Genomic DNA, 26,770 nt, shown 5'->3' with positions numbered 1-26,770 from the left:
ATTTTTGAAGGGTTTTTTATGTCTCTATGTCCTTCAGTTCTGCTCTGATCTTAGTTATTTCTTGTCTTCTGCTAGCTTTTGAGTTGTTTTCTTTTTTATCTTGCTCCTCTAGCTCTTTCAATTTTGATAATACAGCATGGATTTTAGATCTTTCCTCACTTCTCATGTGAGCATTTACTGCTATAAATTTCACTGTAGACACTGCTTTAAATGTGTCCCAGGGTTTCTGGTATATTGTGTCTTCGTTCTCGTTGGTTTCAAAGAACATCTTTATATCTGCCTTCATTTCATTGTTTATCCAATTGACATTCAGGAACCAGTTGTTCAAGTTTCCATGAGGCTGTGTAGTTCTGCATTAGTTTCTTAATTCTAAGTTCTAATTTGATTGCCCTGTGGTCTGAGAGACTCTTTGTTATGATTTCTGTTCTTTTGCATTTGCTGAGAAGTGATTAACTTCCAATTATGTGGTCAATTTCAGAGTAGGTGCAATGCAGTGCTGAGAAGAATGCATATTCTGTGAATTTGGGGTGGAGATTTCTGTAGATGCCTATTAGGTCCACTTCGTCCAGATCTGAGTTCAAGTCCTGAATATCCATGTTAATTTTCTGTCTCATTGATCTGTCTAATATTGACAGTGGAGTGTTAAAGTCTCCCACTATTATTGTGTGGGAGTCTAAGTCTCTTTGTAGGTTGTTAAGAACTTGCTTTACATACTTGGATGCTCCTTTATTGAGTGCATATATATTTAGGGTTGTTAACTCTTCCTGATGGATTGATCCTTTTACCATTATGTAATGCCCTTCTTTGTCTCTTTTGATCTTTGTTGGTTTAAAGTACATTTTTTCAGAGACTAAGATTGAAACTCCTGCTTTTTTATTTTATTTTTATTTTTTGCTCTCCATTTGCTTGATAAATCTTCCTCCATCCCTTTATTTTGAGCCTATATGTGTCCTTGCATGTGAGATGGGTTTCCTGAACACAGCACACTGATGGATTTTGACTTTTTATTCAATTTGCCAGTCTCTGTCTTTTGATTGGGGCATTTAGCCCATTTACATTTAAGGTTAATATTGTTATGTGTGAATTTCATCCTGCCATTTTGATGCTAGCTGGATGTTTTGCCTGTTAGTTGACACATTTTTTTCATTGTATCAATGATCTTTACCATTTGGTATGCTTTTGGAGTGGCTGGTACTTGTTGTTCCTTTCCTTGTTTAGTGCTTCTTTCAGGAGCTCTTATAAGGCAGGCCTGGTGGTGATGAAATCTCTTAGCAATTGCTTGTCCATAAAGGATTTTCTTTCTCCTTCACTTATGGAACTTAATTTGGCTGGATATGAAATTTTAGGTAAAAAGTTCCTTTCTTTAAGGATGTTGAATATTGGCCCCCACTCTCTTCTGGCTTGTAGGGTTTCTGTGGAGAGATGCACTGTGAGTCTGATGGGCTTCCCTTTGTGGGTAACCTGACCTTGAGCATTTTTTCCTTCATTTCAACCCTGGTGAATCTGATGATTATGTGCCTTGGGGTTGCTCTTCTTGAGGAATATCTTTGTGGTATTTCCTGGACTTGAATGGTGGCCTGGCTTGCTAGTTTGGGGAAGTTCTCCTGGATAATATCCTTAGGAGTGTTTTCCAGCTTGGATTCATTCTCTCTGTCATATTCAGGGACACCTATCAAACATAGATTAGGTCTTTTCACATAATCCCATATTTCTTGGAGGATTTGTTCATTTCTTTTCATCTTTTTCCTCTATTCATGCCTTCTCATTTTATTTTATTGAGCTGATTTTCGATCTCTGATATCCTTTCTTCTGCTTGGTTGATTTGGCTATTGAAATTTGTGTATGCGTCATGAAGTTCTTGTGTTGTTTTTCAGCTCCATCACATTGTTTATGTTCTTCTCTAAGCTGTTTATTCTAGTTAGCATCTCATCTAACCTTTTCTCTAGGTTCTTAGTTTCTTTGCATTGGGTTAGCACATGTTCTTTTCACTCTGAGAAGTTTGTTATTACCCACCTTCTGAGGCCTGTTTCTGTCACTTCATCAGATTCATTCTCCATCCATCTTTGATCACTAGCTGGTGAGGAGTTGTGATCCTTTGGAAGAGGAGAGGCTTTCTGGTTTTTGGTGTTTTCCTCCTTTTTGTGCTGGTTTCTTCTCATCTTAGTGGTTTTATCTACCTGTGGTCTTTGTAGTTGGTGACTTTCAGATGGGGTCTCTGAGTGGACGTCCTTTTCATTGATGATGAAGTTATTTATTTCTGTTTCTTAGTTTTCCTTCTAACAGTCAGGTCCCTCTGCTGCAGGACTGCTGGAGGCCCACTCCAGACCCTGCTTGCCTGAGGATCACCCATGGGGGCTGCAGAACAGTAAGGGTTGCTGCCAGTTTCTTCTTCTGTTATCTTCATCCCAGAAGGGTACCTGCCAGATGTCAGCCTGAGCTCTCCTTTATGAGGTGTCTCTTTGGGTATACAGGGGTTGGGGAGCTGCTTGAGGAGACAGTCTGTCCCTTATAGGAGTTCAAGTACTATGCTGGGAGCTCCATTGTTCTGTGCAGAGCTGCTGGGCAGGTAATTTTAAGTCTACTGCAGTGGAACTCATAACTGCCTATTTTCCCAGATGCTCTGTCCTAGGAAGGTTTGCTTTATTTATAAGTCCCTGTTGTGCTGCTGTCTTTTTTCATAGATGCCCTGCCTGACACAGAGTAGTCTAGTCACAGTCTGCCAGCAGAGGTGTTGCTGAGCTGCCACAGGCTCTGACCAGCTGCTGTGTGATCTGCCTCAGTAGTGGTGGCTGCTCTTCCCCGCACTGAGCTGGACTGTCCTGGGTCCAGCTGTGCTTGCTGTGAAACTCTCAATCCAGAGTGTTTCAGATTGCTTGTTTTGTGGGGGTGGTACCTGCCAAGCCAGATCACCTGGCTCCTTGTCTCTGCCCCCTCCCTTTCAGTTGAATAGGTGGCTCTGTCTCCCAGGTGGTCCAGGCTCCAGTTGAAATGGCCACCCAGATTTGTGCAAGTTTCTGTGCGCCAACACGGCACCAGCTGAAACTGCCATGCTGAAAACTTGTGGCACTTTTCTGTCCGGGAATCTCCTGGTCTGTGGGCAGTGAAAATTTGTTTGGAAATGCAGTGAGCACTCACCGTCTGCCTTGTTCTTGCCGGGAACTGCACCCCAGAGCTTTTCCTATTCGGCCATCTTGGATCCTCCCCCAAGGTTTCCTCTTTACATTTTCACTCTAAGGAGTAATTCCTGAGACTACACCAGACTTGGGAGACAAGTTGACCTGGAAATGAAAAGTAATACTCATGCTATGCAAATTTTAACCACAGAACATAATGACAATGTAAATTACTTAACCTTGAAGATGTGGATACATAAACAAAAGCCAAGAATCAGGTGAAAGCCTGAGCCAAGTAAACTAATCACAGTTAATTGTAAAATACTGTTTAAGAAACACGGCTCAATTAATTGGCATTACTTGGTTTATTGGTAATAATAAAAAGACAGTTAAATTTTATATTAGTGTAAACACATTTTAACATATAAAACACAAGTTTTGGAACTGCCTGGGAATATGTTATATTTGTTTTTAAAAGTTCGTTCTCAAGTAAGGTCCATAGGTCTTAGACATTTTCCTTCTCTACCAGCTAGAGCAGCGTTGCTTCATATCATCAGTAGAGTTCAAGGCCACTAAATTAAGGCAAAATCTAGTCTTTGGCAGGTATTTGAGGTCCAGAAGATGATGGACAAGATGAAAAACCTGATCATTGAAGAAAAAAAGAACCAGCAGCACAGCCAGGACCAGATGCTGAAGATCAATTCAATGTATAATCATAGAATCTATGAGATAAATCAGGCAACAAACCCAGTGGGAATTAAGGAGTAGGCAGAAGCAGAGCCAGGAGGTACACAGCTGATTTAGCATCTTTACAGCTAGAGTTTTCTTTTCACCTCATTCCCCTCTAAGATACATCCATTGGTTTTGAAGTTACAGCTCCCTGAGACCAATATCGATGGTGTTCTTGAACTTGAAATCAAAAGATCTGCATCCTCCTTCCAGCTCTGACACATACTAGCTGCATAAACCAAGACAAAATATTTATATTATTTGAATTATAATGGGCAACATAATATCTCACTCAGAAATACTATGAAGATTAAATAAAATAATGGGTGTTAGCTTCATGGTACACTCTAGACTCTTCATGATGTTATTCCTTCTCAGTGCACTCACACTTCAACACCCCTGGAGCCCTCTGGAATAGAAAGTATCCAGATTTCATGTAGTAGTGATAGGGGAAAATGGTTGTATGATAGAGGTGTTATTACACTGGAAAGTGTGATGCCAGGTAAGCCAGTTTTAGATGCAACCCCTCCTAACTTAGCAGGTACTGAGACCAGCTTCAGTGCCAGCAAAGTGTAATATTCACTCCCATGAGTGGGGGACCCAGCAAGGTCAAATGTAAGGTGAGTTCTATGGCAGGGAGAAGCAGAACTCATGTAATATAAAGTTTATGTGGAGAAGCATAGGAGCAGGAGATACAAAGTGTGCAGGTCAATCATGACTGTTAATAATGAGCATACACACACACACACATATATATTCACATTATATGACTGTTAATAAGAAGCATATATATACGCTTATATATATATATATATATGAAACTAAGCACCTTCCATGTTCCAGAGTCTGTGCTGGGAGTTTTACATCTCATTCAGTCTCATAACTCTTTCAAGGTAAGTATTAATATAGCCATTTTATAGATGGGGACATTGATCTTCAAAGAGGTAAAATAACTTATCCAAATTACAGGCAACAAGTAATAGTAACGAGTCTGTTCAGCTCTGTAATCTTGGATTTTATGTTGGATTGATTGGTTAATTTTGGAGGCTGAAATATTATGGGGTTTTGATATGGGTCTTCTGCTACCAGGGGAACTGCTACCAGTTAACCAGAGATTTAACCTGAAATGTTGATTGCTGACGTATAGACTTCTCCAAATTTGACTAATAATTCATAATGAGCACAATAGTGAAGCAGTCGAGTGTGGGGAGGATATAAAAAAAAATTATCCTAGATGACATATGTATACATTAGATATATACTGTGGCATCAAAAAATTTTTCTCTGGATTTAGAAGATTTATTTACCATGGAAAATAGATTTCTAGACTAGGGAAAGTACTAAAGTAAAAACTACATATTGCATAAGAAACAGGAAAGGTTCCCTTGTCTCCCTTTCAGGGCGTGCAATGGGGGTGTGGCTCACTTCTTCGGTGCCTTGCTGCTCAGATCTCTAGGGAGCATGCAGACAGAAAGGCTGTGGGCTCCAACCCCACGGCAGGGTCGAAGGGTTTATGTTTACAGCTCCTGAAGCCCCAGTGGCAGTGTAATACAGGGTGCCCTTTTAGTTTAGCTGTCCCTAGGTAGCGTGTGTTAGTCAGCTCAATTAGACCCCTGCCTTATCGCAAGGACAGAGGCGTTTCTGTATCCAGGGATTCTTGCCTTGTTACACCACAACTATGGGATCATGCGTGAGCTTGGAGAATGAGTGCAAGGCTTTATTGAATGAAAGTAGCTTTCAGCAGATGGGGGAGCCAGAAGAGGGATGTTTTCCCCTGGAATAAGGCCACTCGGTGTCCCAACTCTTCTCTGAACTGCCCCCCATCCCATTGTTCTGCTCTTTGATGGCCTGCCAGAGTGCCGTGTGCTCCTATGCCAGTGCATCCCTCTCAACGGCCAGTGCATCCCTCTCAAGGTCCAGCTGCCTGTATGTTCCTTCACTGATGTGCGCCTCTCAATGTCCAGCCATTTGTGTATCTGCCACGTGGGGTCTTGGATTTTTCTGGGCACAGGATGGCAGTGTGGCAGGCCAGGGTGGTCTTGGGAAATGCAATATTTGGGCAGGAAAACAAAAATGCCTGTCTTCACCTAGGTCCATGGGCACAGGCACAGGCCCAGGGGTGGAGCCCTAGCCTGGAACCACACCATTCTCATATATAATTGCACTTTAGGTTCGGGGTACATGTGCAGAACATGAAGGATAGTTGCATAGGTACATACATGGCAATGTGGTTTGCTGCCTCCATCCCCCTGTCACCTATATCTGGCATTTCTCCCCATGCTATCCCTCCCCAACCTCCCTACCCCTCACTGACCCTCCCCCATTCCCCCCCAACAGACCCCAGTGTGTGATGCTTCCCTCCCTGTGTCCATGTGTTCTCACTGTTCAACACCCACCCATGAGTGAGAACATGTGGTGTTTGACTTCCTGTTCTTGTGTCAGTTTGCAGAGAATGATGGTTTTCAGGTTTATCCATGTCCCTACAAAGGACATGAACTCATCGTTTTTGATGGCTAGATAGTATTCCATGGTATATATGTGCCACATTTCCCTTGTCCAGTCTATCATTGATGGGCATTTGGGTCGGTTCCAAGTCTTTGCTATGGTAAACAGTGCAGCAATGAACATATGTATGCATGTGTCTTTATAATAGAATGATTTATAATCCTTTGGATATATACCCAGTAATGGTATTGCTGGGTCAAATGGAATTTCTATATCTAGGTCCTCAAGGAATCACCACACTGTGAACAATTTTTGAACAAATTTACACTCCCACCAACGGTGTAAAGTGTTCCTATTTCTCCACATTCTCTCCAGCATCTGTTGTCTCCAGATTTTTTGATGATCCCCATTCTAACTGGGGATGGTATCTCAATTTGGTTTTGGTTTGCATTTCTCTAATGACCAGTGATTATGAGCATTTTTTCATATGCTTCTTGGCCTCATATATGTCTTCTTTTTTAAAATGCCTGTTCTTGTCCTTTGCCCACGTTTAAATGGGTTTATTCGTTTTCTTGTAAATCTGTTTTCGTTCTTTGTAGATTCAGGATATTATCCCTTTGTCAGATGGGTAGTTTGCAAAAATTTTTTCCCATTCTGTTGGGAACCACGCCATTCTCTATCCAGCACTTCCTTCCCCCACTTCTGTATTGTTTAAAGGGAAGACCTTCCCTTCCCAGCATTTCCATATCACATAGTGGAAGAAACTTCCAAAAGTTCAAATGATGTTATTGTACTTTAATATTCAGTATATAATATTATAATCCTCTAACTCTGTTCAAAATTGTCAATGTAATCTCAGTTTCTTTTTATTTTTCTAAAAAAATGTAAATCCAATTTCTAATGATAACCAGCGAAAAAACCTAATTTGCTTGTAAGGAATTATTTTTCCAATCATGTTTGGTGGCATTCATCTACATGCTAATGAAACATGAAAGTTCAGTTCTCAACATTTAACTACCCCATATAGACACATTTGAAACCACTTTAAAGAAAAAGGGTATAATATTTAGATGTGAAGAAAATTGGAATAGGTGTGAAAAGGCTAAGACTTCAGGGTCTCTTTTCTTCAGAAAATTAGCATTATTGATATTCACTCTTTAAAGAAAGAATGGTAGAAGATGAGTTATGAAATGCAATCTGTGCATCAGATACCACCAAGAGCTTTGAAGCCAGCTTAAGTAAACCAAATTTGAATAAAGTCAGAAGTGCAAGTACATACTTGTAATCCCAGCACTTTAGGAGGCCGAAGAGGGAGGATCACTTGAGCCCAGAAGTTAGAGGCTGCAGTGAGCTATGATATCACACCTTCACTCCAGCCTGGGTAACAGAGCAAAACCTTGTCTTAGCAATAAAATAAAAAATCTGTTATCACATCTGAATTAGACTAGGCTCCTCAAATTTCAGCCAAAGTCAGAAATCCAGGAAATAATATTACTAGTCAAGGATGTGGATATTTTTGCCCAGTAAAACTGATGAAATTTTTCCCTGAGGAAAGACTGATGTTTAGAGAAGACTAACACTTTGAGGGAGGTAACATAAATAACAAATTTATTCAAGTAGCACTCTTTGTTAAGGACTGAGGTCTGTTTGCACAAGTGCCCACGTGTGGATACTCTCATGTGTGGGGTCCGGAAAGCATGGCATCTGCCAGGAGAGAGGGCAGATAGTTATGGGAAGAGCAGCGGGGGGTGAAAAGCCTGTTCTCTCCATTCAGCTGCTACTCAATTTCTCAGCCTAAACACAAAACTCACATAATGGCTGTTGAATTCCTTTTTGAATGACAATATAGATACCTCAATCTCAGCTAAATCTCATTTTATGCTCATTTCACTTTGCTGCAGCATTTTTTGTTTTCCATGCTGCATTTTTCTTGAACAATCACCAAACTGGCAGACTCTGACTAGCTTGTCAGAAAGGAAAAGGAATTTATATTTCATAGGAAATTAATCCAATCAGTGGAACATTTATAAGAGACCAAGCCAGACTTGTTTACAAATGAACAGTACCTGAAGGGGAGAGATTTTAATCTCATTATAATATGACCTTCCAAAGATTAGGACACAATTGTTTAATTCTCCTTGTTAACTCACTGTGTTTAAAGTTCACTGTGTCTTATGGTTATCAAGGAAAATAAGGAAACTAAAAATCACCTTATTCTAATAAAATAGGAAGCGGGAGGAGGTAAACCAATAATAACCGTTAATACCATGATGGAAATAGCCTTCCATAAAACAAGGATAAACAACATTGCAGTCTAATTTACTTCTGCATAAAATGTAAACTAGAACTCAATGTGCAATAAAATATTAGTATCTTTACTGCCAGCATAATCTTAACTAATCATTTCTTATTTCTGTAGTTTCAGTAAATCATCTGCATGAAATTTGACTGAATAAGGTTAGCCCAGCAACTGAAAGTTCTGGGGCTTTCCACTTTTTCCATTTCATAAAATCTTTTCTCATTAATGTTCTCACACATTTCTAAGCTATCCCCAAACTGGATCAGCCTCTACTCTTTTCAGAATGTCACCAACCCCAAACAGTTTTCTTCTTAACAATCCCCTTCTTTTTAATACATAAACGCATTCTTCAGGGGCACTGTAATTATCCAAAATGAGCTTTAGTACTGCAAATTACTTCAGCACTCCTATGATTTATCTGTAGTAAACATACTTTATAATATTTATATTCCCATTAAAACTGCCACCAATAATGAATCGACAGAACGTAAACATTTATATGATACAGCACGGACAAATACCGGATGCCCCTATAATAGTTACATTCCTTGCTCTTCCTATCAGGTTGGGAAATAAACAAGCCTTGGCATTTTGCCATGTTTATGAAAATACCTTTGAAAATGGCTCAGCACATTGCACTTCACATTTGCAACCATTTCCTTTAAAAAGATGGCATTCGTCCGTACTTATGAGGTCTGGGTTATTGCATTTTCACATTATGCATCATTACTCCGAGTAGGTGTCTTATCAGCAGCTCCAGTTGCTGTGGAGAAGATTGGAATTAAGCACTGGAAGCTTTTTATTTATTTTACATGCTTTATTCCTACAAGATTTTCTGCATATAAGCTTCTTTGTTAGGCTGAGAATTGGATACATTGCCAAGGCATTGTAAAATTTACATCTTGCTTTTTCTCCTGTATTCTTTCCAAAATTGGATTGAAAACAAAGTATAGTTTTTAATTAAAGCTCTGACTGACAACAGACATTTTTCCCCCCAAGCATTGGCATTCGTGATCAGTGGTGAGGTTTCATAAAAGCCTAATAGAAGATGTTCACTACTTAACCACAATCGGCCCCCAAGCAGTTTGTACTTCAGAAAATATCTGGGATATTCCTGACAATATAATTTAAAGATAACGATCACCAAAGTTGATCCAACTATAATCAACAAGACCATGGACAAATCTGAAATAAATTTACCTTTTCTTTTTAGCGTCGTGTAATCCAGACTGATGTTCCTGCTGACTTCAATGGAGAAAAACTGAAAGTAAAGCTTGTTATTTTTTCAAGCAGTTTCAGAATAGAGTTGTGATTTCTATTTTGTTACTTAGTTCAACCTATCATGGCTTCCTTTATCCTGAAGTAAAATCCAAAAGTCATCATTTTTTGGCCTTCAAAATGTCTTAATGATTTAAATATCCTCAGCAAGGCCAGTAGCCAAATCATCTAAACACAGGTTTAACCAATCTGAAGATCATAGTAAACTTTGTTACGTGATTTAAGGCTAAGCTGGTCAAGAAATCAGTGGCTCTGTCTTCCCATTTGCAGAACGAAGTTGGAAAACACTTCTCCTACCTGGGAAAAATTTTGCCCTTCTTTATGGAAGTTTTGGATTCTTTGTCTTCTGTAACACCATGAATTTCCTCTCTCTCTCCCTGGGCTATCTGCCTCCTGCATCCAACATTTAGATCTTGAAATTCTTCAGGACTCAGTCATAGCTCTTTATATTCTACTGCCATACATTCACCTGAGGGGATCTCATCCATTTTTCAGAGCTTTAAAAACATCTAAGCCAATGATACCTAAATTTTTATGTTCGTTCCAGGGCTTCACTGAGATCCAGACTTTTACATCCAAATACTAATTGATTTCTTGACTTAAACATTTCGCAGACACCTCCAGCTTAATCTATGCAAAACTAGAATATTACATTTCTCCCTAAAGGTGAATAAGGTATTTTATTCATGCCAAACAAAATTGCTGCCACAAAAGCAGGTTGAGATGAAAGAAGAAATAAAGAGTAAAGTGGAAAATTTGTATAAAACAATAAATATAAGAATTAAAAAGATAGTGAATTAGAATTTATCACAAAAATATGTTACCATATTAAATATAAATTAATGATAAAAGAATCACCAAGAAAGTTTAACAATTTAAAATATATATGCAGTCAATTACATGAACTCAAAATGCATAATTTTCAAAATGCATAAAGAATTAAATTATAAGGAGAAAAACCCAAATGTACAGTCAGTGTGGCAGTTTACATTTATAAATTCAAGAAAAATACAGAGAGAAAAAATTAACAAATATTATAGCACACAAATGCAAAATAATAAAAATTGGACAATATTCTATGACAAAGTAAGTACAAGTAAATATAAAAGGTATATGTTTTTGAAAACTATTAATAATCAAAATATACCTAGAAAATTACTATGTTTGGACATTATAAAACACATATCAAAGGGAAATCATGTGAGAAAAAAGAAAGTATACTAAACTGAATGATAATGAAAACATTACATGTTACAATTTGAAATGTACAGCATGTAAAATGTATAGACTTAGAAGCATGCATTCAAAAGAAAAAATGGCTTGTCATTATTTAAGAATTTATCTTCAGAAATTACAAAAAGGACAGCAAAAAAGGAAGTATAAAGAAGAAAGCATTAAAGAAAAAGAGTAAACATTGATGAATGATGATGAAATAAATGATTAAATGTGCTAGAGAAGACAAAGCCAAAAATTGGGAGACTAATAACATTTAAATATATATATATATATATGTAATCAAGAGAATAATATCAGAAATAAAATAGAGAGTCTAGAGTTATTACAAAGATAATAACTATATGTAATAACTTTATTTCAATAAATTGAGAAATTTGGAAGAAACTGTCTAGAAAATTTCTAGAAAACTCATAAATTTGACAAAAGAAAATACTGAGACAAACGTAAAGAAACTAAAACAGCAATATAAAACTTCCTCCAAAATGTTTAGGTTCAAATATCTTTACCAGCAGGCTTAAGGAAAAATTAATATCAATCCTACATATTTCCAGATAACAACAAAATAAGATAAACTCTAATACATGGTATCAGACTGGATTTTCTTGATACCAAAAACCAATAAAGAGAGTATGACAGGGGAAACATACAGTCCAATCTCATTATGAACATAAATCCAAAAATTCTTAAAAATATAAACCCAGCAATTGGTAAAAAGGAGACTTCATCATAAACAAGTTGTTTTATACCAGAAATTTGGGTTAGTTTAACATTAGAAAGGCATTGCAATTTGTCACATCGAGAACAAAATAAAAATAGACATCACCTCATTGATACATAAAAACTCAGATAGCATCTGAGTTTTAAAATCCATTCATGATAAAAATTAAAAACTCATGACAAACTAGAACTAGAATGGAGCTTCCTCAATCTGATAAAGGCTAATTACAAATTTTTTAAAAATTCACTGCAAACAATCTTATCTAATGATGAGATTTTCAAAGCATTCCTTTGAAGTCAAAGATGTCCAATATCATCACTTCACTTCAATCTTGCACTGAAGGGCCTTAACAGCACTGAAAGGCAAGAAAGAGAAATGAAAGGCATATGACTAGGAAAGGAAAATTAAGATTGTCATTATTTTCAGTTAACATAATTTCATTTGTAGAAAATATAACAGAAACTAAAAATTAATTAGAAGTATTCTATAGCAAGGTTGCAGAAAAAAAATCAGTTATATTTATATGCCAGTATCAAACACTTAGAAAATACATTTTTTTAAGTCACCATTTCATTGGGGAAACTCCCAGGACATCAGCTTAGCAAAGAATTATTGAGTAATACCCCAAAAGCACAGGCAACCAATGCAAAAATGGACAAATGGGATCACATCAAATTAAAAAGCTTCCACACAGCCAAAGAAAAAAATCAACAAAGTGAAGAGACAACTTAAGGGATTAATAATCACAATATACAAGGAACTCAAACAACTCAACAGGAAAAAAAAATCTAATAATCCAGTTAAAAAAATGGACAAAGGATCTGAATAGAAATTTCTCAAGAGAAGACACATATATGGTAAACAGGCATAGGAAAATGTGCTCAATATCATTGATCATCAGAGAAATGCAAATCAAGACTGCAATGAGATATCAAGTTATCCCACTTAAAATTACTTTTAGACAATAACGAATGCTGACAAGGATATGGAGAAAAGGGAACCCTCATGCACCATTGGGAATGTAAATTAGTACAGTTTTTGGACAAAAGTATGGAGGTTCCTCAGAAAACTAAAAATAGAACTACCAGGGCTGGGCACAGTGCTTCACACCTGTAATCCCAACAATTTGGGAGGCTGAGGCAGGCAGATTATTTGAGATGAGGAGTTTGAGACCAGCTTGGCAAATGTGGTAAAACCCCATCTCTACTAAAAATAACAAAAAAATTAAAAGTGGCTGGGCATTGTAGTGCACACCTGTAATCCCAGCTATTCAGGAGGCTGAGGCATGAGAATTGCTTGAACCTGGGAGGCGGAGTTGCAGTGAGCTGAGATTGCACCAATGAACTATACAGCATGGGTGACAGAGTGAAACACGTCTAAAAAAAAAAAAAAGAAAAGAAAAGAAAAAGAACTACCATATGATCCAGCAATCTCACACCTAGCTATATACTCAAAAGAAAGAAAATCAGTATATCAAAGAAATATGTGCACAGCCATGTTTGTTGCAGCACTATTCACAATAGCCAAGATTTGGAAACAACCTAACTATCCTACAGCAGACAAATGGATAAAGAAAATGTGGTACATATGCACAGTGGAGAACTATTCAGCCATAAAAAAGGGTGAGATCCTGTCATTTGCAACAATGTGAATGGAACTGGAGGATGTTTATGTTAAGTGAAATAACCCAGGCACAGAAAACCAAATTTGCATGTTCTCACTTATTTGTGGGAGCTAAATATGCAAACAATTGAACTCAAGGAAACAAAGTGGAATGAGGGTTACCACAGGCAGGAATGGTAGTGGGGAGGGGAGGGAAAGTGGGGATGGTTAATGGGTACAAAATATGGTTAGAAAGAATAAATCAGACCTAGTATGTCATAGCACAACAGGTTGACTACAGTCAACAAAAATTTACTGTACATTTTTAAAATAATATAATTGAAATGTTTGTAACACAAAGAAATGATAAATGCTTGAGGTTATGGATACCCCATTTACCTTGATGTGATCATTACACATTGTGTACCTGTATTAAAATTTCTCAGGTACTCCATAAATACATATATCTACTATATACTCATAAAAATTAAAAATTAAAAAATATAGCATAAAAATAGCAAATAATAGCATTTATATAGATATTTATGAAAAACTTTATTAATCAAGACAGAGCAGTGATGACCGTTAAAAAGCAAAGATTCATAAATTGAAACATATTAAAATTAAGAAATTTGAATTGTCAAAAGAAATTATTTAAGTGTGAAAATGGTTTTGTGATTATATTTTAAGAGATGTAATATTATAGAGATATGTACTGAAATATGTATACATGAAATTATATGATGTCAAAATTACCTTAATCTGGAATTCGAAAAATTGGGTGGGGTATAAAGTAAACAAGATAGGCCAGGAGTTTATAATTTAAAGCTGGATGCATTATACTACTCACCCCTCTTTTTTACATATTTCCAATTTCTTTAATAATGACCTAGTGAGAGCCAACACCAAAAATCAATAATGAACTTATATGCAAAATATATTAAAACTTTCATAATTGACAATAAAAAGCCTGAAAACGCAATAGAAAAATGAGCCAAGACACCACCAGGTTCTTCAAAAAAGATAAAATGCAAATGGACAACGAATGTGAAAAAGTGTGTGAACTTATTTATAAGCAGAAAATGTAAATAAAACAATGAGAAACTACCACATACCAAATTTGGGGGAAAAACTAACAATAACATTGGCAAAGAAGTGAAGGGATGGGTTTCTCATACATGCTGTTGGGATTGGAGATTAGAAAAATCACTTTCGGAAAGACTTTTGGATTCTAGAAAAGCTGGAAATGGACCCAGAAATTCAAATTCTAGGCTTATACCCTAGAAAACTCAGACATGTGCACCTGGATACGTACAAAAGATTGCTTATAACAACATTGTTCCATTTGGCTTTATACTAAAAATAAATTAAATGGCCATCAATAATAAGATGAACAAGTAAACTGAGGTTTATTTACTAGATGGAGTACTATACAGTAATGAAAATGCACAATCTACAGCTACACCAACAATGGAAATAAATCTTACAAGCATAATTCATTTGATAAAAACTCAAGAACAGGCTAAACCAAACCATGCTATTTAAGATTGCATATTAAGGTAGTAAAATTGTAAAGAAAAACAAGGAAGGAATTACTATATAGGTCTGGATAATACTATTCTCATGAAGGGAAGAAGGAGATTGTGACCAGGAAGGTGTTCAGGAGGTGCTTCTGGAGTGAGGGAAATGTTATATTTCTTGATCTGATATCATGATGTTCACTTTATAATACCTTGTGAAATTGTACAATTATATTGATGCACTTTTCTGGAAGTCTGTTATAATTCAGATTAACAATTAAAAGAAAGAAAGGAGTTATTCTCTCACTGCAAAAGGCCATACAGAACAATAAAATTGTTTTTTGTTGGAGGTTGGGAGGTTGTTATTAGCTATAATTTTTGAACATGTGAGAAGGGAACTTAATGAGAAATAAAAATGAGCTATTTTTACTTTACTGATAGGCATTCAAAATGATAAAATATACCTTAAGAAATATATTTATATTTTCAATTAATGCTATAAAGAGATATTTCAAACTAGGTAACAATTGTCTTGAAGAAAGGCTTGCATTAGCAAAGAAGAATAATGGTCAACTATGCAATCCATCTCAATAAAATGATGGGCACTTTGTCTCTGTTTTCTTCCATTCGGTTTCCTAATTTCCTAATTAGTGTCATTTGGATTGGTGAATGTGTATCACTTTGGCCCTCCCCATCACTCACCTGCTATCTCATGTGCACTCTCTCTCAATATTCTTTTGTATTTTGTTTGACTATTTTATTGAAAAGCCATAAACAAACAGTATTAGTTTGCTAGGGCCACCATAACAAAATATCACAGACTGAGTGTTTCAAACAGAAATTCATTTTCTCAGTCTTTTAGAGGCTGGAAGTCCATGAACAATGTGTCAGCAGGTTTGACTTCTGAGACCTCTCTTTTTGGCTTGCAGATGGGCCAGCCTCTTGTCGTGTCCTCACAACACATTACTTCTGTGTGCATTACTCCCTGGTGTCTCCTTCATTTCTTATGAAGATGTCAGTCACATTGGATTAGAGCCTCATCCTTATGAATTCACTTAAGCTTAATTACCACTTTAAAAGACCTATCTACAAAAATAATCACATTACAGTTTAGAACTGTAACATGCAATATAATGGCACTCAATTCTGTCCATAACAGGAGCTCTTTCATTTTGATAATATTATACCTCACCACTTTTCAGAGTTCCCAGTGTGATACAATAAATTTCAAATTTGGCAACTCTACATTGTTGCTCAGAAAATGACAAATCATAAGACCTATCATCTAATCTTCTCTCCTTTTAAGGGTAAAATACAGATAATACATTTAAATCAATGGAGTATATAAAATGGGACATGAAGGTTTTTTAGAAGTTCCAATTGAAGATTATAGATACATTTCAAAAGGACCTGGAGAGGAAATGGGCAATAAATTATGAGCTGCAGCTCTTCTTAAAGTCATCAGAAAGGACTTTCTTTCTTCCCTTGAAAATACCTCCTGATAAGTCAACCTGTTCTTCCTTTCTGATAGATACTTTGGATAATGGATGTAGCCCTAGAAAAGAGAATCCCATTTTCACACAAAGGGAGGAGAACACAAAGTTAAAATGCAGGAAGGACAGTTAGGTCCCCACTCACAGCCCACACCAGAGCCCACACCATCTTTATCTCATGCTTCCAGCCTCTTCCCACTCACTTCAGCCTTCTCAATGCCAGGTTATTGTCCAAAAAATAAATCTAATTATGTCATCTCCTGCTTAAATATTTGAATGTTTCATTGTTTCCAATAGACTCAAGTCTATATTGGATAGCTTGGGATTCAAAGCCCTTTATAAGCATACTCCATCTTACTTTGGCAAATGTATCTCTTGCTACTTTGCTCCATGGGTACTCAAATCCAACAGCATAAAACTTCTCAGCAGCCTCCAGGTTCGTCCACTGACTTGCCTAGAATTCTCTTTCACTGCATCTGTGCCCAGGACACATCTCAGCTTTAAGACATAGCTCAGAGGTTACTATATGAGGCGCTTCCTTACTGCCCAAGCAAGTTTAGTCTTGCTTCACGCCACCACAGAACCCTTTTCTTGCCTCAGTTATAGTGCTCATGATGTTATACTGTAACTGTTAACCTATAGCCAAGCCCTGCACTCTAGGCATAGGCAACTTGAACACAATGTCTTGTATATATTTGCAGCCTCAGTGCTTGGCATATGGTAAAAAATAAAACCATGATAACTCCCACTAAATACGGTTTTAATGTAAAAATTAATGCATTCTTTTATTCCATCAATAAATATCCATATAGATATCAAGGGTGTCCTACAAAAACTAGTCACCGAGGCTGTGGAAATACATGTGACTGTCATATGTATACAATCTTACATTCTAAAGGAGAAAGATATCAAACAACTTACTGTGTGATTATTTCACTGATAACAAGTTCTACAGAGGAGGAAAAAAAGACGTGATGTTACTGAAATATATCATAGGTAGCATGATTGCATCTAGGGAATAAATGCCTAAGCAAGGTTTTCTTATGAGTTACCACTAACAAGAGAGAGAGAAAAAGGGAGAAGTGAACCGGGCCGTTATACCCAAAATGCAGTTAAGTGTAAGTGATATGAATTATTATTACACAGTGTATTCAAGTGTATTTGTTTTTAATAACTTTCTCTTAATGATGGCAAATAATCATGATTTTATTTTTTATATACTGCAATTATATTGGATTTCTTTTTCTAGTATATTAATTTTAGTAAAAATAATGATTGATTTAATGCAATTTGGCAAATTAAAAGAAGATAAAAGTGTCAGTATATAGAGACATGGCAAAAACAGTTATATATAAATAACCAGTGCTAAATTCCACACAATGCAGAGGAAAAGAAAAACAATTTCAGGTAAATGGGAAAAAAAAAAATGAGTGAATGCCTTAAAGAAAGAGCTTGGCATATAGAGAAAATGAGAGAAGTCCAGCATGAATGAGGCTCTGAGGGAGAAATGGCACATGTTGGAAGATGAGGCAGGGGTCATCAGTGAGGACAGTGAAATTGGTAAGAGTGTTTTGAGAAAGTGATATGAAGGAGGTGGGTGAACAAACAACAGAAGACTGAGGAGGCATTAATGAAGAAAGCTTAGTGTAGCATTACCGCGCATCTGCTGTGGTCCTCTCCCATTCCGGACAGTGTGGAGACCAAGAACCTACAACATTCTCTCAGAGGAGCTGTGCCTCACCAGCGCCCCAAAAACCCAGTTACAATTCCAGCCAAGGGAAAAAGTGTTTCAGGAAGGGAATAATCAACTGTGTGCAACAGTGCTGACAAGATGAAAACCCAAAACTATCAACTGCATTTAACAACATGTGGGTTGGTATGTCCTGAGCCAGAGAAATGGTCCTGCCTGAAGTCTCTGATGTGTCTTTTTCTGGATTTTGGATGAATGAAAATAAAGAGGGTCTTAGGCAGAAGATATGCCTTAATCTGTCTCCTGGGTCATGGCCCAATTTTTCAGAGAACTTTATTTTTCAAATTCATTTCTCTGGATATGGATTGCATAAAAAGATCATAATTTTTTATTTCGACAATTATTTATTATTTTCTTGGACAACAAATTAAAATTCCTTTACTAGATGTTTTATCCTGTGCAAGTCATTTATCTGTCTGAAAGTTCAGTTTCCATTTCTGCCACGTGCAGAAAAGTATACTACTGTGCATAGTTTTTGTTAAGTTTAAGGATAATGTACAATCAGCCCCTCTCATAAAGCAGGTACTGCCAAGTAGCTTGGATTCTCATTCAGCTCCAGTAGAACTTCCTCCCTTACCATTACGTTTCATTCTCCTTCTTCAAACCATAAGGAGAAAATGAGTCTAAGGTTTTATCCTTGAACATCACATGCTTACCCATGAGGTTACACAACCATTCACACATAGGATCAGCGTTTGATGACAATGTGATTTTCTGAGTGTCATTAAGTTCCAGAAGTAATCAGTACTCAATAAAATGCCTTTAAAAATATGTAGACAAGTAGCTGACTTCCAAAATAGGTAGATCCCTTAAAACAAACAGTAACTCCATGAAACTCATGAAATTCTATTTCCCGAGATTAACATTCAAGAGATGTTAGGTATGCCATAAACATTGTTTATAGTATTACAGTTATTTTAACTTATTCTTTTTAAGAGTAAATCACATTTACAGAAGCACACTTATAAAGGGCTGGTGAAGACAATGCCATGCGTAATAAAAAGAATTGTTTTTACTCTTGTCAGTGAACAGTTATCAAACATCCATTAGGTACTGAAGCTCATGGAAATGAATGAGAATTAACACATTTCTTATCCAAAAATACATTTTTCAGTGACTTAATTTTTTTCTAGTATTTGGGGTAGTCTAGAAATCAATCTGTTATCAAATTTAAGTTTTTGCAACAGCAAACATTTTTAGATTACAGGAGCATGCACACACGCATGCACGTGCACACACACAGACACACACACTAAAAGCATCTGAAATAGACTATATTCTATTATAGTAAATGCACTCCCTGACTGAGACCTGTTATGCTACCCTGAAGCAAATTATTATAGCCTAGCTATTAACTCCTAAAAACAGGGGTGCTATAATGGAAACACTTGGAGACTAAAGAGTGGGCAAAACTACTATCCCAGCAATGGTGCAGCAATGAAACACATTTGTCTAGTTGGACATGTCATGGCAGGGGTTATGTGTCAGCCATCCCTGCCTTGTAGCACCAACCTGTACTTCCACTCAATTTTTTTTGTCCTTTTACTGTACACTTAAAAAAAATTTGTTAACAGTCTCTTTCTTAGTTTCTTTCTCTTTTCTCCTCTCTGGCAAAATTCTTAGGTCAGATTGGTCTTTTAAAACTGTACCTTCCTCTCCCAACCCAAGAAAAGGGTGGGAGCATTTGTTGAAGCAGAAGCCATGTGTAAAAACTGCTAAAGTAATCAGAAATGAAAAGGCCAGAACTGTGACCCTTGGCAATTTTGTAGCGCCCTTGTTGAGTGACTATATATATGAGTGCACATTTTCTAATGCAACCCAGTAGATTCTGACCATTTTCTAGAGTGTAAGACTATTTTCTTTGAGCTTATGCTAGGGCTATAATACATTGCCATCTAAATTTATGTTGTGAGACAGCTGTTTACTATCTTATAATTAGGTGGGCCAGTAGAATGTGTTTGTATATCTATTAGACATACTCGAGACTTTAAACAAATCATTTGTATAGTGACATCTTGTTAAGAGAAGCACAAAAATTAAAATATCCTACTTAGCTTACAGATTCAAACCACAGGCACAAATAGATAACTGCAAAATTTATCTGAAATCACAAAGAAAATATAAAGAATTGAATGATGGCACATGTACCTCAATTTTAAATTGAGGTATTATTTCCATACAATAAAATGCACACAGACCTTATATGTAACAATTTGATGCATTTTGAGCAGTGGATACACTCACTTGTGTAACCTACAAATCTATTATAATAAGGAACGTTTCTATCATCCCAGAAACTCCTATCCATTCATTCTGTTCCCCTACCAACCTTCTTTCCACAGGAGGCAACACTGTTCTGATTTCTCCTAGTGTAGATCAGCTTTGTCTTCTCTAAAATTACACTGAAAAGTGTAAATAAACACTTTTGCAATTGACTTTTCTCATTCAGCATAATGGTTTTCAAAGTAATTCACACATTTACCTGTATAGTAGTTCTTTTATTTTACTGTCGAGTGGTATTTAATTGCCTATATTCAAATTGATTAGGCATTCGCTCATCAATGAACATTTAAATTGCTTTGAATTTCAGGTTGTTACAAATGAAACGTCTATGAACATTATTGAACAAGTATTTTTTTCAATGTATGCTTTTATTTTATTTTATTTTATTTTGGATAAATACCTAGGAGTAGAATTGCTGAATCACAGGGTAGGTAATTGTAACTTTAAAAGATACTGCCAAATGGATTTCCAAGTTGGATGTATCAATTTCACACTTCCTCCAACTTATGAGGTTTCTGATTGCTACAAATACATGTCAATATCTAAATATCATTTTTCAGCGTTTTAAAATTTATCCTGGTATGTACTAATATCTCATTGTGGTTTCACTTTTCATAAGCCTAATGACTAGAGATGTTGAACATGTTTGTATGTGACATTTATCTCCCTATGTAAGTACCTGTTCAAGACTTCCATCCACTTATTAAAAATAGTGTTGCTTGGGGTTTTTAAAATAGATTTATGAGAGTTCTTTACATAGTCTGGCATAAGCCCATAATCATATATATATGCACAAATATTTTCTTCAACTTAGGTTTTTGATGAGCAAAATTTTTAATATTTATGAGGTATAAATTATCAATTTTTCATTTCAGTTACTGCATTTTTCTGTTCTAGAATTTCTATTTCTTAAAGATTTTACTTCTCTATTGTATATTTTTCATGTTCATCCTTTTTTTAAAATTCCTAAACATAATAAGGTTGCTATTTTAAATTCTTTGCTAATTGCAACATATCTTTTGTCTCTGTGTCTGTCTATATTATGTTTTATTTCCCCCGTCTGTCTATATTATGTTTTATTTCCCCCAATTTCTTGTTTCTATGCCACTTTGTAATATTTTATTTTATGCTAAACATTGTAGGCACAATGTTCTTGAGAGTCAAAATTGTTTTAAAATATTTATTTAAAGCAAATTGAGTGTTATTCTGACAGGAAATTAATAGTGCATCTACTTGATTGTTAAAATAGGTTTATAGTATTTCTTATTCTAAGTCTAAGGTAGCCCTATTCCCAACATCTAAACTTTTAGGAACTAAACTGAATGTCTACTGTGTTTAGCAAAACTTCAGTTGGTCATGATCCCACCTCTTTAGAACTGTGCATCCTCTAGAATACATATTTACTTTTAGAGGTCGCCAGCCTCACTACGTCTTTCACTGTGCATTCACAGGTTAGTAGCAAAAGACTTAAAAACAATTTCTAGGAAGATTTTATTTTTGCATAGTTCCTTTCTCTGTGGTCCTTGGCCTTAAAAATTCCAACCCACACAATAGCCCTGAACTGCGATCTCTGCCTCCTAAATTCAGCAAGGCTATCAAGCTCTGCTTGGCAATCTGGAAGGCTATCAACCTTCCTGCTTGGCAATCTGGAAACTGCCTCCAGGTAGAGAAAGTCATGGTGATCACAGAGCTTACTTTGTGTGTTTCTTTTCTAAGACCAGGGCCCCGTGTTGCCTCTGGTGGAATGTCTAAAACAGTTGTCTCATACATTGTGCCCAGCTTGATAGCTGTTTATGGTGAGTGGACTATCCCAATGTTAGTTACTCTCTCCATGGCTGCAAAAGAGTCTCCCAAGATCTGTTATTCATGACAGTTACCATGCATCAGAAACACAAAACATGGGTGCTAGTCAGTGAAAGGCCAAGACATATAAAAGGACCTCAAAGGTTTTGTTTTCATTGTTTTAATAAAGACTCCATTTTAAAAACCTTGCTTTGCTGTTTTCAGCAACCCCAAAGCATAACAGATTCCTTCTGTATTATACCCTTCAGCTAAGTGGGGTTTCAAAGATAATATAAGCAACTCTTTAAAAACCCATTAGTACTTAAAAAGAGCTAAATACATTTTACACAATCAGGAAAACAAAAAACTATGAAATACGATTTTTGGAAATGAGATCTGAGCTATATATGTTGATCTCATTTCTTTTTCTTCTTTGTATTAAGAGCATATTCAAAGTTGAAGGTGAATTCTGGACTCTTAACTTTTTATAGTTTAAACTACAAGTATCCCAAGTTTTCCTTCACTGAGCTCGAGCTATTTGGCGTCCGGCTGCAGTGTGTACTCACGCCTAGCCTCTGCCACTCTCACACTTACACACACTCCCACATGGATGGACACAAACGGCCCTGTGAGAGCAAATCCCTCCCTTCCTTTGCAAAGGATGTAGAAAGGCAAGGATATCACAATTTGAAATAGTGCCATTTCCATTGTCACTATCCCTTTGTCCACATTCCATCATGACTTAGTGTCGCTGATTTTCCTGATATAGTATACATGAAACACACACACACACGCACTCACAAACCGAGAAACACAGTATTACTGATTTCAGTTTAAACCATTCAAACAATTAGCACAATCTTGGATAAAAAATAAAGACTCTGGGTGCAGAAACATGCTTCTGCTGCTGCTTTTGGATGGCCAGTTCTGCTCCTGTGTCTCCTGACTTTGTTAGCGGTGGCTGTGGAGCTGTGTCGGGAGCAGCAGTAGTTACAGACAGTGTCTAAAGCCTCCTGGACAGAGGACAAAATATAACTGAATCATGTTGGAGGAGAAAATAGCTAAAATTCAAACACTCTTTTACTAAGAAACCTTCAAAGGAATAAAAGAACAGACTAAAAAATGAGCTGAAGCAAAAGAACAGCAGAAGCAGAGCACAAGAAAAAGAGATCAGGAATAAGAAATCCCTTCATCTAGTTTAAAGTCAAAATGCCCCTTGGTGAAGTAGACCTTTAAGTGTAAAGAAGTGAACTAAACTTATTTGTGTAAATGAGGCAAAGGGGGCAGTAGGACGGTCTCCTTACCTTTCACACGCAGTTAACTCTGTCAACGGAAGGCTGATCACCTCACTTTGAATTGCTGGTTAAACCCCTGTCTTCCCTTTCTCTGTCTGCAGTCTTTAGTTCGGGTAGTGCACTAGATATTCATTCCAGTTCTTGGTCCATGATTTGCCCATGATACTTCTGGGTCTTCTTTTGTGTTGCCTGAGCAAGGTAAATAAAAAGATTGAATAAGGAAAGGATTAAGAAAGTGACACTGAGAAAATTGAAATAATCTCTCTCAATTCACAGAGCAAGAAAGTGGCAGAGGCAGAGATCACATTGTCACTGGGTCCCTCTGTGATTCAAGGTTGTATTCTTTCCACTGTGCCTTATTCTCTTCCCTCGAGTTCTGAATATTTTGGAATGGGAGTGCAGTTGTGTGGGTGGTTTATGTTTGTACAAATTGGCTTTCCAGACCAAACATTGGCTATGTTTGTACAAAATCTTTCCAAAACCAAACATTGGCTTATGTTTATACAAATTGTACAAATTGCAGTATATGTTATGGACAATGTTACATTTGTTATTATTTAACAACTTTTAGTCAAAGATCATGAAATTAAGGATTAAAACCTATCATGACATTAAAGCAAATAGTACAGATCTAATTTCTCTTCAACAAGTATCTGAAACTGTATAGAGCTTTTATTAAGTTATTGGTGAATGAGATATATTACTCCAAAACAAACCTCTCTTAGCACCCATGGGAAGCAAAGATCCTATTATTTATTTTTAAAACAGAACTTCAATCAAAAAATCCAGAAAGATATTATTTATCACTACAAATATTATATTGTCTAAGAGGTGCCATTGACCTAGTTTTGCACTGAAGTGACCAGAATCTTGACCCTACTATTCATGGAGGGAGCATCTGGGGTGGTTTTAAGCCAATCTGCGCTGTCATGGCAGTATTGATTATTAAAATATTTAAATAGTTTCATTTTGATTGGTAAACATCAGCTATAATAAGCAGTAACATGATTTAATAATATAAGCTCCAGCACATATGGTCTCTCTCAAAAACCAAACATACACTGTAATTCCAGAACATTTTTTTCTTTGATCAGGCACTGTGCACAGAGCTGAGGTTTTGCTCCCAAATTCTGCTATTTATTCCAAATATCAGGACGAGAGAGCCAGCTTTGCCACCAAACTGAAGAGAACAGATTCTATGATCTTCCACAAGAAATCCCCAGAATCTGCCCAGGAAAAGAAACAGAGACCATGCTCAGGTAGTAAATGAAGAGCCTGCTGAGGCAATTGTCAAATACAGGTGCTACACAGGGCTTTGTCCAGGTAAATTTTTAAAGAGCACTGCTCTTTTTAACAACTTATTTCCTGGTGGTTGGTGACCATCCTGTGAGTTGGAAAAGGTCAGAAGGGGGGTTGTCTAAAAATCTGCCAAATCACATTTAGTAGTTAGAAAAGCACATGTCCCAGGGAGCTACAGTGAAGCCCTATTTGTCACACTCACCTAAATTTGTCACCCCGTCCCCATCCACTTCTTCCCTATGCTTATCAGTTCTCCTAATCCTAGCAACTTACCAAGCTTGCTTGTCTCCTGGCACGTAACCCCTACCTTATTCAGTTATCAATAACTGTAATTGCACTTTCTCCCCTTCTTTATTTTCCTCTTTTATTTTTGTCCCAGTTAATATGTTGGCATCTGGCAGCCCCACCTCACTTGTTGACACCAACCTTCTCGTGATTCACCCCAGGGTGTTCAGCTGTCTCATGCTCCCAGAGAGCAAGAAAGATAGAAGCCCTGGAGCCAGGCTCTATAATCCCAGCAACAACCAGTCTTCACTCTCTTCTTGCCCTTCCACTCCTTCACTCTCATTCCCTCTGGTTCCTGTTTTTTGAATACTGGTTTTTGACTAACCCATAGAGAGAATGTATTATTCTGTTTTCACACTGCTATAAAGTCTTACCTGAGGCTAGGTAATTTATAAAGAAAAGAGGCTGATCAGCTCAGAGTTATGCAGGCTGTACAGGCTTTTGCTTCTGGGGAGGCCTCAGGAAACTTACAATCATGGCAGAAGGTGAATGGGAAGAAAGCACTTCCTCACATAGCTGGCAGGAGAGAGAGCCAAGGGGGAAGTGCTACACACTTTTAAACAACCAGATCCTGTGAGAACTCATTCACTACCACAAAAATAGCAAGAAGGAAGTCCTGTCCCATGATCCAATCACCTCCCACCAGGCCCCTCCTCCAACCCTGGGGATCATAATTCAACATGAGATTTGGGTGGGGACACAGAGCCGAACCATATCAAGGAGGAAGTGAAATGGAAAAGGAGGGGCAGAGACTTGAAGAGTGATCAGGGGAATCATATCTCAGAAGGAGAGGCTAACCATGAAGCAGCATCTACTAGTCAGAGAGGACCGCTGTCACCTAAAAGCTGACGAGTAAGTGGAAAATCATCAGAACAGATGGAAACATGATTCTGAAAGGGACATTATTTATCTGGAAACTATATAAACAAAAGATCACATCACCAATTAGCTACTCCAAGATTACTTCTGGTGCGTTTGCTCTGACAATTGTCTTCTAATCTCTATGCTCCTGGTCTTGGATCTATATCTTTGGCAACAATAAAAGGAGGAATGTTTTCAACTCCACTGATGGAAGCAAGCAGTTTTTGAACTGATTATGAATCAACGCTGAGAATCCATTCAGTGAGAGCAGCAGTTGAAGAAACTTTTGTCCCTCACCCAACAGCTGCTTCCAGCCTTTTCTTCTTCAATATCAAAGCCCTAAATTTCTGAGAATAAAGATGCTAGAATTTTAATATACTTAACTTTCTTTTTTCCTGGAAGCTAGTACTGACCAAGGAGGAAGTCTACTGGAGGGTATCCAAAAGCATTTTTCTCCCATATAAAGGATATCTTCTAGAACAAAAGCTTTGTCAGTCCCCTACTCCACCCCATCCCAACCTCTGACCTTTCTTCGTATTTTTGACACATTGTAGCCTGAGGAGGGAGGCTTGGAAGCTGCTGAAGCCATCTTCTGACCAGGAAGGCATAGTGATGATGCACTGTAGATCACAAGCAGAAAGCCACAAGGTGCCTGGATCTCGGTGAGTTCTTGAGCTGCTAAACTGACCTGGAAAACACTTCTATACATATATGATTTTCCCTTCTCTTTAGTGCACCTAAAGTATTTTGTGACTTACAAATGAAAGCATCCAAACAAGCTA

General features: G+C 37.0%; 1 long non-coding RNA gene across 1 annotated transcript; it reads right to left on the bottom strand.

Moving 5' to 3' along the window:
• Positions 1-3,461: 3,461 nt before the first annotated feature.
• Positions 3,462-23,935, bottom strand: LOC103789907 (uncharacterized). Its single transcript, XR_013525800.1, has 6 exons — positions 23,818-23,935; positions 23,553-23,732; positions 9,787-12,173; positions 9,199-9,349; positions 7,567-7,664; positions 3,462-4,071 (listed from the first exon to the last, which is right to left on the bottom strand). It is a non-coding gene; the product is annotated as an uncharacterized LOC103789907 (long non-coding RNA).
• Positions 23,936-26,770: the final 2,835 nt, after the last annotated feature.

This window comes from Callithrix jacchus, chromosome 1 (genome assembly GCF_049354715.1).
Source record: "Callithrix jacchus isolate 240 chromosome 1, calJac240_pri, whole genome shotgun sequence".
Taxonomy (NCBI): domain Eukaryota; kingdom Metazoa; phylum Chordata; class Mammalia; order Primates; family Cebidae; genus Callithrix; species Callithrix jacchus.
This window is presented reverse-complemented; position numbering and strand designations above follow the sequence as displayed.